Below are 19,645 nucleotides of genomic sequence, written 5' to 3' on the forward strand. Positions count from 1 at the left end.
AAAAAATATCAATTCATCCCAATTTAAAATATAAATTTAATGCAATTTCAATCTGACTTGGACCTGTTCAAAATAATTAAATTCCATTGGAAGACTAAATGAGTAAGAAAGCCAAGACAATTTTGAAAAGGAGTAATGAGTAGGGACTTTACTTAGAAGTTATTAAAATGCAAAAATTACTGTTTTATTTTCCTATTGGTGTTGTAACAAATTACTACAAACTTGTAGGATTTAAACAACAGAAATTTATTCTTCCAGAATTCTGGAAGCCAGAAGTCTGAAATCAAGGTGTCATCATGATCCTGCCCTCTGGAAGCTTTAAGGGAGAATCTGTTCCTTGCCTCCTCCGGCTTCTGGTGGCTGCCTGCATTCTTTGGCTTGTGGCTTCACCACTCCTGTCTCCACCTCCATGGTCACAGTGCTTCCCCTTCTGTCTTTGTAACTTCCTTCTCTGTCTTCTCTTATAAGGACACCTGTGATGATGTGTAGGGTCCACCCCAATAATCCAGGATCACATCATTGCCAAATTCTTAACTGAATCATATTTGCAAAGACCCTTTTTTCCAAAGAGGTTAACATTCACAAGTTTTAGGGATTATGATGTAGCTATTTTTCATCCTACCACAGCCAATGTAATTGAAACCTATTGCTACTAGAGCAGACAAATAGATCAATGGACAAAATAGTCAAGAAGTAGAACCACATACAAATGGAATTAGATACATAGCAAAGGTGGGATTTCAATTCACTAGGAAAAGACGCTTTCTTTGATAATTGGTTATCTATAGAAGAAACTAAAACTAGATCCGTATTTCATTACCATATAAAAATAAGTCCCAAGTTTAATAAATATGCAAATGTGAAGAAGAAAAATTAGCAGAAATTCTAGAGGGATATAAATTTGGCTAGTAAGAGACAGACATGTATCACTTTATAAAAATAAAAGATTTTAATATGACATAAATGCCTTTCAAAAAACATCAAGAGCCTAAAGTTATATAATTATCATATTTCATACATCTTTCTATTGTTTCATATGTTACAATGAGCATTATTATACATGTAGTGATAAAAATAAAATGAATAATATTTAAAGGAGAAAAATACTGGCTCCAGTATTTTGGAGCCATATTGACAGAAGTTAGAGTCTTAGCTACCACTGTGACTTAATTATTTCTGAACCTTGTTTTCTTCACCTGTGATAGGGGTACAGCATCTATCTTTGTAGGTGACATAATTACATGTTCAGAATTTTTATGTTGGGGAATTGCAGGTACAGTAAACTGTGGAGAAACAAAGAATGGTGTAAGGGCTAGGTTATGTATCTTGTTGATTTGAAAAGTAGTTTACACACAAATAAGAATGTGTGTATCTACACAGAGACTGGGGAGGCCAGAGATTAAGGATGGGCCAAAACCCCCACCTCCACCCCAAACATTTCTTGCTGCTACTACGAGTGGCTGGAGCTCAAAAAATATTAGTTATATCTATTCCCGACATGGTGATTAGAGCACACTTTCTTTCAAAATGATAATTTTTAACTTTATTGTCTAACCTCAAATCCTTTAAATTCTTGAACATTTTTTCTTTACATTTTATATTCCTAGGTTCTGGATTTATCTTCCTAAAAGAAACAGGTATTTTCTGAATTCCACCAGGAAAGCTATTATGGGAATTTCTTACAGAGTTTAGATTACAAAAATCACAATTTTTGAAAGCCAATATTCATAAATTAGGACCCATTCAAGTCTAGGAGATTCTCAAAGCCCCTCCTTCCCTTTTTTCCTTTTACAAGTAACATCACTTACTTGAATAACAAATTAGCATCACTCTTAGAGAACAGAATTAAAGAGTTGAGAGGTTTTTCAGCTTAGTTCCTCTTATTTCAGAGAAGAGGGAACCAAAGCCAAAGAAAGATCAAGTTGACCTACAGAAGTCCTCACTTCTGTTGAGGGGGGACCATACCTACATCTCCTAACTCCCAGTCCACTCTCCTTCTCATATGCATGGTCCTGGCTAAAGACTGAAGAACCAGGTCTCCTCCTGGTTGCCCAAAATATCCCTATCTCTTGGAGCCTGGAATGGTTACTGTTTTCTTCTTTGCAGGTAAATGGAAAGTGCCAGAATTACATTATCCACCTCCAAAGCTCTACTGTGATTCAACCTAGTTGGAATTCCACAGGCATCACAAAGACTGCCAAACACTTTTTCGAATACCAATAAAGGGTCTCAGGAATCCAGTGACTTCACTGATGTCTTCAATGGGCATGTGCAACCAATAGGGTGGCTACAGGGACGAGAATGGGAGAAAATACCCTGACAGAAATTTGCTTTTAAAAGTTACTCTGAGATGGGGCAAACAAATGACTTCACGCTGGCATGCCATATACTTGTTCCTAAGTAGGGTTAACACTGGGGATTTTTTTTTTTTTAACCATAGCTGAAGGAAAATAACTTGTCTAATCTTTCTGAACTTAATATCAGACAACCACACTGTCCCCCACTGTCTGTAATTAAAATATCAGTGCAGACTTCTCCTTTTTTGGTCTATCACAGAAGCAGTTTATACCTCCTAGAGGTCAGTGGGAAGTCTTTTTACTTTTCATGAATCACAGAGAACTTTTATCAAGTTCTGGGCAGCTAGGCTTGGGTCTAAACAAAATCCTGATTATGGCTATCTAAACTTAGGTCTACCCAGAAGCAGACCCAGAGATTAGGATTGGGGTGCAAATCAATTACATGGGTTGTGATTGCAGGACGTACCTACAGGAGAGTGAAGAGTTGAGATGGGGAAGGGAAGGAAGGCCTAATATGTGTTAATGACAGGTCAGACCATGGACAACCATGGATCAATACCACAGGGTACCTCTTGGGGGCAGTGTAGAACATAGCTCAGTGGTGAGCTGATAGTTATCCCAACTCCCACCCACCCATCATTGGCTGACGCCATTTTTGGGAGGTATTAACTCAATAGCACTTCTGCCCAGCCCTGTGTGGCTGGAGCAGAGAGAAAGTCCTCAGACAAGGAGCTGGCAGATGTTTGCAACAGGTCACCATTACTGAGACACCAACACCATCTGCTACAATGACCTTCTAGACAGATATTTCACATCTTAATTTTCAACGTTATTTCATAACTAGGTTAGGGCTTCTAACTTGACCTCATAAAGATAATTTAGTCTACATTCTTAAGCAGAGTAGAAACAGAAAATTCATTCATTGATTATCATTCTGTTTTTAGTTCCAGTATGAAGGGAAATAATATTTTTAATTAAGATTATAAATCCTTTTTGCTATTACCTGAAAATATTGAGAGTGGCTGGGTCCTGACCAAGAAGTTAAAGACCCATACAGTTCACTCCAATTAGGACATTTAAAACCCATATTATCTCATTGGCAGGAAATGAGGCTCCTACAAACATTCGCATTTCAAACCGAGGAGCAATTAGAGCTGACAAAGACCTATAAATTAAAACATTCAGTGCACTTACACTGGGACTAAAAGTCACCATAGTTATTCTGCTCACAAAATCTGGCCAAGGGGGATGGACATGGTCCCTTGGGTATGTACTTCTCTGGATTTTTTTCTATCCCTGTTCTTCTCTATGCTTTTTACCTTTCCAGAGGCTAGATCTAAGAATGGAGGCATTAAAATCAATCCTGTTTTGCCTTGTATGAGAATTTTCTTTGACAATGACAATACTTCTTTAAAAAAAAATTGTGATGATTTTCTTTAAATTTGAACTTGCTTTTATGTTATTAAGGTTGGCACTATAACATTCTTGCATTGTCATCTGAGGCTTGTCTCATTGCCAGCAGGTCTCAAATCCTAGTTTCCTAAGATATAAGAGTGGAAATGTTATTTATAGGTAATTACATAATCACCTTGCTCCATTTGATTTATTGGAGAAATTTCTATCAAGGTTTAGCGCTCATCTTAAGCAGACAACAAAGCTGATAGTATTTAATGATTTATTGAATACTGCCAACTCCAGCTCTTTCTTTTGATTTTTAGTTGTGGATTTGGGGAATGTTTAAGATGCACTCAATGCTATGGAGATATTTGGTAGATCCCAAAACACATCCCAGATCCCCTTTCCTCTTCCTTGCAGTTGACTCAACTGGGTGTGTTTTCTGCTAGTGTGCATGGACAGGAAAGTTCTGAGGTACCACAAAAGCTTCTCTAGCGTCTCCCGATTTTAGAATCTACTGCCAAGATGTTGGGATGCTAGTTTAACTGGAGGTGACAGGAACACTCAGAGGGACTGAGTTAATGATAAATTTATTGTTTAACAACACAAAGTTGAGTTTACATTGAATGTATAAAAACCCACTTGGATTATGGAATGTATTTTCCAGATATGCCAATATTATGTTTTTAAGTAAATCTTCCTTATTTTTTAGGTATAGTTTACAAAGAGTGAAATGTGTAGATATTAAGTGCCCATGAGTGTAGCTATCCATGTAACATACATCCCAGTCGAGATTTAGAACACTTTCATCACCCTCAGACACTCCCGCCCTCCTGTTTCTAGTTGGCTTTCTCACCTTCAGTTAATCACTACAGAAGCTTTTTCCATCACTATAGAAGTCTTGCTTATTATTGAATTTCATATAAATGAAATCATATAGAATTTACTTTTTTGTATCTAAGGTCTTTCATCCAGAATTATGTTTGTTTTTTGAGATTCATCTGTGTAGTTGCACATAACAAATTTGCTTCTTTTTATTACAGAATAGGATTCTATTGTATGAATCTATAAAAATTTCTTCCTTAGATCTCCCATTGATGGGTATTTGGATTGTTTCCAGTTTTGGCTAGTATGAATAAAGCTGCTATAAATATTCTTGTACAAGACTTTTTGTGGGCATGTGTTTTTATTTCTCTTGAATAAAACCTGAGTGAAGTTACTGGATCATAGGAGAGGTTCATGTGTAAATTCATGTTGTTTTTATGGTTCAGAAACGTTCGCTTAAGGTTATAGGATGAAATGTGATAGATATCCATAGACCACTCCTAAAATGTAGAGTGAATTTTTACCTATATTTAGTATCCCAACCATTTCTACCTATGTACAACAAAGGTGTACTTTGCTTTATTGGCATGTGAGGGTGTGATCTAAATGCCATTTTAAGGAGTATATTCAGCTTCAGATGTCCCCCAAATTCAATTACCTTCTGATCAAGAGAGGAGCCCATTACATCAATTAATGTTTATTGTGACATACTGATTGCATATTCAGATCTTTCCTTAGGAAGAGGGCATTCGTGGGCCCAGGTCCTGCATACGCTATAAAACATGATGCTTGCTATGATCACCCACAAATCATGTGTGTGAAGGGGTGCAGGTTAGAGAACTTCTAAAAGAAAAGAGAAAATGCAAAGTCATAAAAGCTTTTGGAGGAGCAACTGAGAATGGGATCAGGATTACATTATAGATGATGGTGATAGGATTTCAAGCACCGTATAAACTGCTCACTTATTTAATTTGTTGTACTCTGTTGTACTCTCTGTTTTCTTTGCAGTGATTTGTAAGAAGTAAGTAAGCCTCTCAAAGGGGTGGAGGTGGGGGTCTTCTGGTGAAACCATATTACATTGGGGACTGGGAACACACTCTGTGGGCCAGACTAGATTGCAACAGAAAGGGAAATCAACCTGAGTGACCTTAGGAATTCATAGCCAACAGGCTGATGGTAGGATGCTCTCTTCAGTTCCTGGAGGCTTTGGCTAGAAAGTATAATGTAATACTCTCATCTATTACTGTGAATTGACCTACTTCTAGCATTATGCTGGTCCAATTAGTCTGTGTGTCTGTATCTCTCATTGTTATGTCATTATGCAACCTTGACAAGTTCATATGACATTGGGTTTTGGCAGGTTCCCTTGGTTGGTTTTGCTTGGTCAATTCAATGCTAGAGTTTTCTGCTATTATCCTGGCAAAGGTGACATAACTCCTTAATTAAGTGATTAGATTTCATTCTGGGCTCTGTTTTAGTCTATGAATTTCCTACATAAAGATCGCCTATTTTGATGATGCAGAAATTTTGTTGTTTGGTCTGAGCTCTTGTTGGCAATTCAATATGATTAAAACATCTGAACAGCATCTTCAAGTAGAGCCACTTTTGGTGTTCTGTTGTCATCTGATCCTTGAATGGATGTCTGTTTCATCTGACCCTTCCACTTGAACTTTATATCACTTATGAAATACTGCCAGGTGAGAATGCAACTTTATGGGGAAGATTTGGAGATTAATTAAAGTTTTAGCTACTTGGAAACTTGAGGGCTGTACCTCCCCATTTTTGGAGTTGTGCCAGGTTGTGGTTACTGAATGCAGATTACTCAAAGAACAGATCCTCATGTTCTGAAAAAGCACTACATGTTAAGACTCCCTCGGCTCCATTGTGGGAATTGAGATTTTTAAAAACTCAATGTTGAATTCTTAGTTTTGTCCATTTTTTTATTTTTTTAAACCAGGAACCAGACTGAATACATTTGCTCCATCTTTTGTCACCATATGTCCCCAGTCACCCGGTGAGAATGGAAGCAGCAGGCAATTTAATTTGTTCACAATATAATCTTGAGTCCCTTTCAGTAAGAGCTTTTAGGAGTTCTGCTTTTTAATTGTGGAATTTACTACCAATTTCTAGCCACAGTGCTCTCTCTGTCTCTGCTTACATAAACTACAGATTTCTGCAGTCCCTGAGGTGTTTGAAACCCTTGAGTGGGGCTGAAAGGGGGTCTGAGAGAGGCAGGGAGAAATGTTTATTGTTCAGTGCCCAGGTTTTCCACTGGAAGGAATGGTGCATGGATTCTCATTCATGTTATTTTTATTTCTGTTTCAAGAGTCTGTATAAGGAAAATAAGAACAATTTTGATAAAATCAAGAAAAGATTTGAGGAGAGGCATGAAAAAGTACAAGAGGAAAACACAGAGGGGCAAGCAAAGATCTTGGAAGTGCCCATTAGGGAATGAATCAACTTATTTTCTTCTGTCCTTCTCTCCTACTTCTTTGTAACTGCAATCAATTTAGTAGCTTTCTTAATTCAGTGATGTTTATATGCATCACATGATCATTTGTTTTGTTGAAATATTTATTTGCCTTGAGTTGGACTTTGTGAAACATAAACCACAGACTTGGTAGCTGACACATGTTAAGTTCCCTTGCTTTACTGGAAAGCTTTGTCCAGGGAACCAAGACCCCAGGGAGGGAGTGGAGCCCCTTCAAACAGCCCACCCACCCCCACAGCTGCTGCAGCCATACCCCAGAGTCAGGCAGTGGCAGACACACGTTATCTCTACAACCATCTCCCTCTTAAGTCTCTGCAGTATGTTCCAAGATCCAACCCTAATTTCTCCTTTGTTACTTATTCCTTTAATTTATTAACTGTAAGCCAGAGAGAGCAAATTTACACGAATTCTGGTAAAAGCAAAGTGGTGGAAAGAGTGAACAGATTTATGAATATGATTTCATTATAAGCTTCGCAGGGGAATTGGAGATCCTTTCCCATTGCTCTACAATGAGTCTGTATAAAGACTCGCTGGAAATTAATGTCGCAGCATACGATGCCAGGAATCTTATGAATCCTGAGGTTCCCAATGTGTTGTGTTAGGGACATAAAATGACAAGAAGAGTAAAGATTTTACCTTTCAAGGAGGTAGGAGGAAATGAGTGATACCACTTAAATATACACACAAACACACACACACATACAAATCATGCCATCAATAACTTAATGGTCACTGTCTTTTCACAATGAGAAGAGTCATTATTCAGGAAGCCAGGTAGATATGTGGGGTTCTGAGGCTCTCTACCCAGCCTCTCATGGAATCTGATTATTTATGAGACTTTGGGACTTACGGGCGGCATCTCTTTTCACATCCAAGCTTGGAGCCCTCTTGCCCCTGTTATGATATGTGAAGACAATCTAATACAGAGCTCTCCACTTTGTACAGAGAGCCACAATGCATCCATGTGAGAGTAGTATCTTCACTTATAATCAAATTCAGGAAGCAGACTGTTCTTTCTAAGTGGAAGGGATGAGCTTTATGCTGAGAAGTTTTAAGCTTCCATCTCTCTTAGATGTCAGTGTCCTTTAAAAGGTGAGATGGCAAGGTAGGGAAGGGTCTGAGAAATGGTCATATTTGGAGGATGGGATTGTCACAGGGGTAGGAAGGAGTTGGGGTATTAAGGTTTGCATGAGAAGAAGCAGAGAACTGAGTCAGTCAGGCAGGATCGGAGAGGTTGAGAGAAGGGATGGATCACAGGGACCTTGTCTGTGCTGGAGGTAGAGCTTGCATTCCTTAACTGCTCTTTCCTTAACTAACAGCCTCTAGAATGGATTATGCTCCCGTTTTTCTCTCTGACACCGTCTCCCACTTAGCCCAGAAGCCAGCATATCCTCGATGGTCAATAAAGTTTTATGAATTGAATGAATGAATAGATGAGTATAGTAGAAACTGGATTAACTAGGCAATATACCAGAATGTGTTCTGAGGAGCCATGGAGTAAGATAGCAATAGTATTGGTAGAGCAGTGACATTGTACCACTGCTGGCCCCAGGCACAGTCAAGGATGTCTTTTTGGAGAGAAGCATACGTTCTAATCTAATGTGCTTAGATTCTGAGTATATACCCAAAATAATTGAAATCAGGATCTCAAAGAGATACCTGCAACCCCTTTTCGTTGCACCATTATTCACAATAGCCACTATGTGGAAACAACTCAAATGTCCATCAATGGATGAATAGATAAATAAAATGTGGCATATACATACAATGGAATGTATTCAGCCTTAAAAAGAAGGAAATCCTGCCATATGGGACAATGTGGATGAACCTGGAGAACATTATGCTAAGTGAAATAAGACAGTTACAGAAGGACAAATACTTCACAATTTCACCTACTACGTTGGGAATCTAAAATAATCAAACTCGTAGAAACAGAGACTAGAATGGTGATTTCCAGGAGCTGGGCTGGGAGATGGGGAGTTGCTGTTCAATGGGTATAAAGTTTCAGTTATACAAGATGAGTAAGTTCTAGAGATCTCTGTACAACATGGTGTCTATAAGTAACAATACTGTATTGTGCAATTAAAAATTTCTTCAGAAGCTATATCTCATGTTAAGTGTTCTCACCACAATTAAAAAATAATTAGCTTCAAGGCTGCCTTGGTATTGAATGGACTGCCTTCAGGCCTGTGGACTTCATATTCCTACTGATTAGACACAGGGCTGTTATCTGAGCCTGGTATGGAGGAATTTGTAGGGCAGGAGCTAAAGGCCTCAGCTAAAGAGATCTGAGAGGTGTAGCAGTCAGTTTTCCTGGATTCAACTGGCTCCAGGAAAATTCACATTTCGGGGCCATGTTTAAAGGTATAGGAAAAAAAAAAAAAAAGATTTGATGTTTAGGTTTGTGTGTCCAAATCTTAAGCAGTGTGTGTGTGTGTGTGTGTGTGTGTGTGTGTGTGTGTAAGAGAATTTGAGGTAGGGAGAGACTACACAGAAGGAGGGATTAGAGCAACATTCACAGCTGGAGATACATAGAGATATGGAGAGATAGTGAGATAGAGAGATACAGAAAAAAGAAGAGAAACAAAGGAATACAAAGAGATAGGCCTGTTGGACTTCCCTTCCTCCCATTAATCATGATGGTTGGCATGATTGAGGATAGTGTAGTTCTTATTTTAATAATTGAAACTCTAGGGGTCTATTTCTGTTTTTTAGAAGATTTAGAGAAGTTGAGATTTAAAAAGGAAGAAAAACTATCACCCTCAAAAAATAGAAAATAATCATCCTCACTCTCCTTATAAAAGAGTCCTGTTGTTCTAAAACGACAAAATTGTTTAAGTTCATAAACACAGAAAGTACATCAAGAGGGATCACAGGCCCCCGGGACGTGAGCTAGGTCCACGTCACAGGACTCACTGGCAAGTCATTGTGCTGGATATTGCGGTTAGGAGCGCTTTGCTGAGATTCTCTATATATCCCCATATATCTATATTTATGTAGATGCCTGACACTATGGATAAAAAGAATATTTTCATATTTATGGATCCAAACATTAATAGCAGATGTACTTTTCACTGCTCTTACTCATATCCGGGTGAGTTCCAGGGCAGTTTTCCTCCTGGCACCTCTGCACCACCTCTCGCGTAAACAGAAATAATTATAAATTATACTACAGGCTAGTCAATAGGAAGTGTTTCAAGCCCAGGCTTTAATTCATCTTGGGTGATAGTTCATCTCATACAGCCCCACCACAGGAATAAGTTATTTTAATTGACCATTATTTGTGAACTAGAACATGGTCTGCTTTGGAAATGACACCACCACTTTATTGTAATTTTATTTCTCTGACTCATGGTTATCTAACTGAAGGGAGTATACAAATTTTCCATAAATCATAGAACTATGTGGAAAAATAAAGTGAATTTCTTTTCCCATCCCTTTCTAGCTCTCTATATACTGGCAAAAAATAAGAGACCATCACATTCAATGACCATGCAACTATACTTGGAATTTCCCCAAAAGAAGATGGCCTTAAAGCCAGAGACAATGGTCATAATCTGAGTCTTGGAAAGGGAACAAGACGGGCCATTCTCCAAGCTTCTTTGGCCCTTTATTATGAAGACTCCTGTAGCCCTAATGGTAACAATTGTCTTTTCCCATAGAGTCTTTGTTCTTTATTAGCGACAGTTGTTCCTAGGGACTGAGATGATCATATATGTAATAGTCTTAGGACTCCTAAGCCCTTCAAATGCCAGGGAGGTAGCAAAGATATGCCCAGGTATATGGGAAGATGGACGACGAGGGGCAGGAAGTTCCTATGCTTCTTCAGAGGCCTCTGTAGACACATTGTTATGTGGACAGAAGACCCTGTCATGAGCCTCAGTGTCATTTTCGTTCTCTCCTTTTAACCGAGACCCTTTTTGAAGGGTTTGGGAGGAAATGGAAGGAAAGCACACCCCTTTTGTTGTCAAGAATTGCCATCTTAATAAAGACAAGATCTCAGTGGGTAGGTTAATTCAAATAACAGCAGTGAAATGATGTTAATTACCCACATTCACTCTGGTTGCCCCCATGGTGGCTGAGGCCTGACCTCTGGCGGCCCTACACTGCTCTTTTATCTGGGGTATCCATACAAATAGTTCTGTGGCACTGGGTTAGAAACCCACACCTTCTCCCTGTGGGAGACAACAACTTTTGGTTCCAATAAAGCATTTCAGTCATATGCTTCTAGATTATAGAAGTCCCATGGAAAGTTTAGAAGGATTTTTTTTCTTTCAACTAGAGAATATGGTTCTCAAGAAAAAGGAGGAATACAGGAGATGTAGGTACCTATGTGGTTATAGATATGTGCACAAATGGTTTCTATCTTGTTCAGAATCTAAATTATGAGTATTTAAAAAATAAAATTTTAAACAATGCTCAAGAACTGTAAAGTATCTAGTCAAACACATAGTTTGGAAGAGTGCACATTTATGCATAAAGTGTATTTGGAGACGTTGAATCACTTCTTGGAGGCACTCAGGCTCCTGTTTCCTTTCCGTCAGTTTTTCTGAGCAACTGAACATCCCCACTGTCTCCCTAGTAAATACCAGGTTCTCACTACATTAGCTCCCCATATATTAGGAAGAAAATGGAAGGCACCATGTAAGTCAAAGGTTGGTAACAAAGTTTGTTGCACTTTGGGGCATCTTTTCATGTGTTTGCCTAAAACAAACTCATATGTATGTGTTTACATGTACAGCATTACACATATATGTATTTTGAGGATTTTAGATAAACATGATTAATACATAGTGTAGCCGTCATCTGTAAATTTCAAGACTAACCATGCTTATGTAAAGCTGTATACCAGCTTGATTTGAAATACTTTAGTAGGCAAATTTTTCTTAAGAATTATTGACTTGGGAATATTTTTACATGATCTATTCCAGCAATATATGTCAAGTATATTTACTTTTCCCACTTTTTTCCTAACAAATGGTTCCATTTAATAATGGATAATTGATTCATTGAAGTGTGTAGAGATAGGGCACTTCTTAATTCTAGTTTTGCAAGGAGTTGTTTTGACTGTTCACTAGAGTCTCCCAGTTCTAGGACTGCTAGTTTAGTATTCTGGAATCATTTGTTTGGTGAGATTCCCTGTTAACATACCTCTGGCTACGTCTAAATAAAATGAATTTGAGTGAATTTCACTATCTTCCAGTGTCTCAATTTAATTTTTAAACGCTGCTCTGTGAGCATACCTTTAAAAATGGATGGGCAATAGATGAAATAGAAAGACACAATTACCCAGTTAAGAATGCCAGGAGACATTTCTGAGTAGTTATGGAGATGAAGATGCCTGGAAAGTTTATTGCCTTTAGTTTGCCAGCATTTCCAACCCTCAGCCTCACTGCCACCTCTCCCAGGCCCCAATCTGTAGGTGTTAAGAGATCTTTAAAGAAGCCTGACATTTAGCTTTCAAGTGAATGCACTTTATTTTTGTTCTTCTTAATCACCAGGGTAAGTTTTCACAGGTAATTTAGCACATGTCAAACTTTTCTAATAATGTAAATTTGATTTATAGAGCCAAGTTTGTTATTCTTATTACTGAGAACCCTCAGTACTTGGGTGGCTTTCAAACCAAGGCACCCCACTCACTACTCAGCCTCAAATGCCCATAGTCTCCCAGGAAGACCTGAGCCTTCCCCTCCATCCTTCTTTAGCATTCCTGTCTCTTTCTCACCTTCTCTCTAGCTCCACCAGTCAGGATGCCAGTAGGTGCAAATATTAGCTGTTTCTTTTTTTGTCAGATTCCTCCTTATCACATAAACAAAAGTCACTTCTCTTGATAACAACACATTTTCTTGTTTTCTAATGAGGAGCGAAAAGTGGGTAATTATGGCTTGTGAACAGGCAAAGAAGACATATCTGTTGTCTTGGTTGCCTGTCACAAGCCATAACTGAGCATGCCATTACATGCTTGATCCTTCCTACATACAACTCTTAATTGTTTACCCAGGATCAATTTCCATTTTTTCTGGTAATTCTTTTTTCTTGGTGCATGTCACTAGGTTCATGTCAGTGTACTCCCAGGGTAAAACTGATGCTGCTTCCACTTCCTGGTCATGTGATCCAGCTTGGCCAATTAGACCTTAGCACCCTCCTGGCCTCAGTGATTGGTGAAAGATAGGCATGTGACCTGATGAGAGCCAACCAGAGCTGAGAATAACCATGTATAACAACCTTTTTTCCTACTGGAGTTGCTGAAAAATAAATTGCAGGCCTGGAACTGTGAGTGTCCATCTATGGGAATAGCCTGCCTAAGAATGAAGCCACATCAGGGAAAATCAAAATCAAAAAATGGAGAAAGAGGTATATTTTGAAGCCCTGGATCATCATACCTAATGACATAATCTACCCTTGGTCTTTTCTTCATTTTTAAGTCAGTTTGAGTTTTCTGTCATTTGCAACTGAACAAGACTTATCCCTCTCCTCCAAGAGCTAGTATGGGGAGACTATAATATCAGGTCATATTTGATCTATGGGGTGATAGAGACAAATGTGGGTGGGGTGGGAGATATCTCTGTGATCGGGGGGTATCTGTGAAGGCTTCACGTCATGGAGGACATGGATGAAGAGGATTTGGAGAGACAGAGAATGTCCTCATGTGAGTATCTGTTCCTCCTTCTACTCTGCCTCCCTGACATATCGTGGTCTCTGTTGGGTGTCTTCTCTCTCCATTAATCCTTGAATGATCCTTTTTCTTAGCATTTCGTGCTTGGATGACTTCCCATCATGCCCTCTTGCTCTTGGTTCAATCAGCAGCCATAGTTTTTGATGATCACTACTGTGTGCAAATAATTTCCAAATACATTTCTTCTACCAAGACATCAGTTTTGAATTCTAGACCACATTTCCAACTGGTAACATTTTTCATGTTGAGTTCTCAGAGGCCTGTCACACTTAATGGGTGGAATTTAAACTTGTCAACTTCCCCACTCTTACCTGCTTCCTCCCTTCCAGGTTTTAGTCCTAATTGTGGCTAATGACACTGTGGCACTGTATTGTTCATGTCAAGGAATAAATTGTGGGGTCATCGTAGATTCTTCCCTCTTTAAACTGAAAATCATCAGATTTGATTTATTCTACTTTTTAATATCTTGGAAAGAAGTACCCTCCTCTCCATTCTTCTGTCCTTTGTCAAATATATCAGCAAATTTTTCAAGTTTCCTAGCAAGTTTATTTACAACATTAGCCTTTCTATTGTTAGAAAAATTTTTCTTTTCAAATCGATTCTTATCACATCAGTCCTGTATCTTAGGTTCCCATTTGCCTAAGATTATATCTATATTCCTTAGCATGGTGTATAACACTCCATGATCTGGGCCCTGAATTCCATTTTTTGTATCGTCTTTTAAAAATCGCTAGTGTATTCTCAGCCATATCAAGCTAATTGTAGTTTCCCAAACACAATGTCTTCTGTGTACAACCACAGAATTGGCAAATGATATTTGTTGGCTTAGATGGGCAGAGATACCAGGCACCAGTACTGTTTGGGTAAATCTAGGCTACAAAAACAAATCAAGCACAATGACCACTCAAGGAAGAAAGGCTACTAGCCACCTTTTCTAAGATGGATAAAGGTACAATCTCTGGGCTACGAAATCCTCACCAAGGGGGTGTACAGTGGAGGATAATGTATGAATAATGGAGCCTCATGGTAGACCTTTAGGAAGCCTAACTACCCCTTGTCAGGCCCACTCTTATTTACAGAAGATTGGGGAGGTTCTTCTTCTAAGTTTAGATAGAAATGTGTTAGGAATCACCTTACCTGGGCTGAGTGCTCTATGTAAATCTTGGGGTTGAACAATGTAAATTTCAGAACATTCAAACATGAACATAAACTTCACATATCACTCTTGTTGTTTCCAGGTTAATGCTGTGTGGCTCAACATCATTCCTGATCTTTAGTTGTGATTCAGTCACCTCGGGGGTCATGTTAACCAGATCCTTAGACCAGCTACTGCAAGATAACAATGGTTCCAACCTTTGGGTCTTTGTATGTTCCCTATGTCTGATCTACCCTTTCCCTCCCTTTGTATCTGGTGAACTTCTACTCACCTCTCAAAATTCTTTATGGATGTCATGACGTTTGTAAAAATGTCTCTGCCCTTTCATTGTCATTAAGAAACTTGCTTTTGTAGTCTTATTGCTCTTGTATACCCCTTCTTCTAGGGTTCACTGTGTTGCTGTGATTATCATTCCCCTGACTCTGTTCTAGTTATCTTGCACCCAAGGACATGGATGTCTGGCATAGCAGGTGCTCACAAATGATTTTTGAATAAGTGATTGAATGAGATGAGGGATGAGATGAGATGAGGGATGCAATGACCTAGAGAGTCAAATACAAACAGCTTGCTTGTAAGATCTTATTGGAAATATAGTGGTAAATACAGTGCAGAGATAGATTGAAGAGGCTGGCTTTGTTTTAGTAGTGAAACGTTGCTCTAAATTTACAACAATATTGTGAATTTGATTGAATAAAATGTGAAATATCAGAACAAATGCATTAATAGTTCCCATTAAAAATGATGTTGTTGAATGCATTTGTTGATAAAGTGTCAATTTAAGTATCAATTTAAGTACTGACGTAGGAAAATGTCTCACAGGGTTGACTCTGGGAATAAACTAGATGTATCACTCAGTGTAGGTTAATTGCTGTAACAAATAAATCCTCAAGTCCATTGTCCCAACCCAATGGAAGTTTAATTGTCACTCATGCAAAATGCAATGAGGATATTTTCTTGTTTGGGTGGCTCTGTTCTAAGCAGTGAATCGGGGATAAAGGTGTTTCTATCTTGTAGTTTCAAGGTTGCCTTGTTACCACCCAGCTGGGTGCAGATGTGGTAAGAACATAACAATTCTCATGGGACCTTCACTCTCTGTTTTCCTTTGGTGGGGTATGGCTGACTAAGATTATTGACCAGAATTCAGTTTTGTGGACCCACCTAAGTTTGAGGGAATTAAGAAATGTAGCCTTTCTGTGTGGCTAGGAGGAAAACAAAATGTTTTCATGGCCACAAAACACTGTCCTTTCTATACTGGTTGAAAAAAAAAGGTGTCCAGCGGGGAGGTATGCATTTACAACAAACTGTAGCTCAATGGAAATAATATTTACAGCTCTATTTTGCCTATCATAAGAAGTCTACCTTAAAAAGACCTGTAAAAAATTACAAAAGTCATGTGGCATTATTTTTCAACTTTGTAAATGGTTATTTTGTACTCATTCAAGTAGACAGGATAATTTAACAGCAGTGATTCTATCATCATCATCATTATCATCACATCTTCATTGAGAGCCTAATATGATATATAGGTCACTGCACTAGGTAATGGAGTTTCAAGGAGGCATAAAGGCCTTGAGGAACTTATAATCAAGTTGGGAAGTCAGAGGAACTACATTTGTAAGGTAAATCTTAATGCAAGACTGCATGTGCTTAGTGCTAAATGAGTGGCAGTCATATTACAGAGAAATGGGCCTCCTGGAGATAGATGCAACGGACTCTAAGAAATATGGGTATTGCCTGTATCACAGAATCATAGACTATAAAAACCATGAAGGCCATTATGCACGTAGGCCACCTCCTTCATTTTATGAGTGTATCATCTTATCTATAAAGATGCTGCCCCACTCCCAATCTTATGTAATCCCTCTCATGTAAGACCCTTTGCTTGAATCTAGGCTGGCCCTGTGACTTGCTTTTTACCCTAAGAAGTGGCAAAATTGGCATTGTACTAGTTGCAGAACTAAGGCTTAAAAAGACCTGGCAGCTTCAGTCTTGGTCTCTCAGAATTCAGAATTTAGGGGAAGCCAGCCACTATGTAACAGGTCCAACTACTCAGAGGTGACCATGCTGGGAGGAAGTTCAAGCTAACCATGTGGAGAGGCCATATATAGAGGGAGATGCCCAGCTAACTGTTAACCATTTTGGTTCAGATGACGGGAATGTGAATGAGCAAATATCTTGGACTTCCAATTGAGTATCATTCAGATGACTCCAGCCCTAGCCACCAGCTGACTTCCACTGCATGAAACACCACAAGTGAAAACTTCCCAGCTTAGTCCAGCCAACTCACAGAACCACTGTTGTTTCGAGCTGCTAGGTTTTGGAGTTGTAGGTCACACAGTAGTAGGTGACCAGAACAAGGAAACTGAGATCACAGTGTTTAAATGAGCTCCCCAATGGCCAGAAAGGGAGCCACATTCCTTGAGTATATTTGAGATAAGGGCTTCTCAAACTTTAGTGGGCATCAGAATTCCTGGGGAGGTTGCTAAAACTCAGATTCCTGGACTCCATTCTCAGATACCCTGATTCAATAGGTCTGAGAATATGCAGTTCTAACAAGCTCTCAGGTGATATTGATTCTGCCAATCTGTTGACTACATTTTGAGTTGCCCTGCCTTAGATGAGGCCAGAGCTAATTTCCCAGCACAGATTAGGCAAGTGACATCTGCAGGTTTACCATTGTGCTTTGTCACAATTGCCTGCTTGCTGCATTTCCAGGTAAGTAATTGAAAAATGCAGTGACAAGTCTTGTTCTGGAAGTGCCCAGTTGCAGCTGAGCCCAATTTTAGCTTTTCCAGCTATAGGCTAAAGAAGCCCATATGGTCTGAGAGTATGCCCACTTATCTGAATTCTGCTTTCTCTTGGTATGACAGCCCAGGTTTCATAACCTTGTTACCAGAAGCAATTAGGAGCATCATCCAGATTTTCAGATCCATTTCCCATGGAGACATGCTAGGAATCTCCCACAGTGAATTTAATTAGCAGAAAAAAGTGTCTCAGCCAGTGAGATAACAGTCATGGATGTCCAGCGGCAGCAGCTTCCTTTTCTTAAAAAATGACAAGTTTCCTAAAAGGTGGTGATGAATCCCAGCCAGACACAGGCAGGACGCTGTGCAGCCCGATTTCACGTAACCAAGCAACTCACACATCTTGCTTCTATTCAATTTACAGAACTCACCTAAGCAGAGGTGCTGGTGAGAAAGGATAATAGCTGGCAAATGACAGCGTTAGGCATTTCCTTAGTGTACCTGGGCCCATGTTGGCCACTGGTGTATTTCTGCAGATGTTTTGGATATGATACAGTAATCAAATTTACTTCTGGGATTGTTAATTGGAGACAATCTAATGAGTATTTATATCCTACATCCGTGATGGGTGTGCTCTGAATTTGCTTTAGATTATTTCTGAATAAAAAGCCATAGGATGGCTTATAGTCTTTCATTGTGTACTGGAGTTTAAACATGACCTTGTTAAGCATTAATGAAAGTCACAGGCAAACATTTGTCAAGCATCAGTGAGTGAATAGGCCCTTTCTATGCAGAATATTCATGCTATTATAATACGTATTAGATATGATGTGAGAAATTGATTGAATATGCTCCTTGTAATATAATCCTATATGAGGATTAATGAATATAGTTTGTACCAGATGGCGTAATTTGGCATTGACTAAAGTTATTGGTAAACTGAGAATTTTTAATGTCCCTGGTGTTTCTGGTTTGGACTAATTGATTAATGATCAAAATTTAGCCAAGTCTTTTGCATTAATGGGGCCCTGTGGCTTAGGGTGGGTGGTCATGACGGTGTGTAACTCCGACTGCTAAGAGAAGAATTTAGTTATGGAAGGGTAGCTATTGCTTCATTTAGTGAGTGTCCTTTATTTTCAATTATTATGTCAATTTACACTATGACAAACAGCAACATTTGAAGAAGTTCACCCATTTTTCTTAATTTCCAAGATAGAACAATATTATTAAAAATACTGTCAAAATTCCATTATTCCCTACATGTAAAAACTTCTTAAAAATGTTATGTTGAAAATGTAATATTCATAATAGTATGATCTTTAGCTAGAATGTAAAGATCAATATCTTACTCAATTTATCTAATAAATATTATTCAATTTCAAAAAAATCATTAATCTCACACCTCTTAAAAATCACACCTATTTATTTTTATTTGCAATTAGTTGATTACTACTGAAATGACACGTTCGTCTTACATTTATTGTGCATTTGCTTCTCTCTGCCTTTCTGACCTGTTCATGAACATTAACTCTTTTTCCATTGGTATTTTTGCCATTCTTTCTCATTCATTAGAAAGATTTTATATACAAAGGTGTTGAGCCTTGGTCCTTGAATGATGATATCAGCAGCGTGCATATTGGGGGCACTCAGGGGTGCACCTAAGCTGTGAGGCCAGGTTAAGTTGGTTATATAATGGGGGTAGGAAGGCAAAGGTGGGTTTCTGTGATCCCTACCTGTGTTTACATGAGGAGTAAATGAAGACTATTTATAAAAGTGGAACAAGCATGCAGCTCTCTAAAGAAGTTGGATTTTTTGGTAATGTATTACTTTAATTTACATTCACTTTACAGTCTGTGCACATGAGAACTATTTGGAAGAGGTTTAATTTTACTAGCTGCTGAAAGCAGTGAGGTTGATAGTGACAAAGCAGAAAGAGCTAGGCTGTTTGTTAATGCACTTGGGCCATACTGTAACTATGAAAGGCAGGGCTGGAGTCAATAAACACACAGTTCCCTGGCTTTGAGGGTTATTTGTTTTACTAAGCCAATATGTTTTTTTCTA

Source organism: Rhinolophus sinicus, linkage group LG13, assembly GCF_036562045.2.
Source record: "Rhinolophus sinicus isolate RSC01 linkage group LG13, ASM3656204v1, whole genome shotgun sequence".
In the NCBI taxonomy this organism is placed as follows: Eukaryota; Metazoa; Chordata; class Mammalia; order Chiroptera; family Rhinolophidae; genus Rhinolophus; species Rhinolophus sinicus.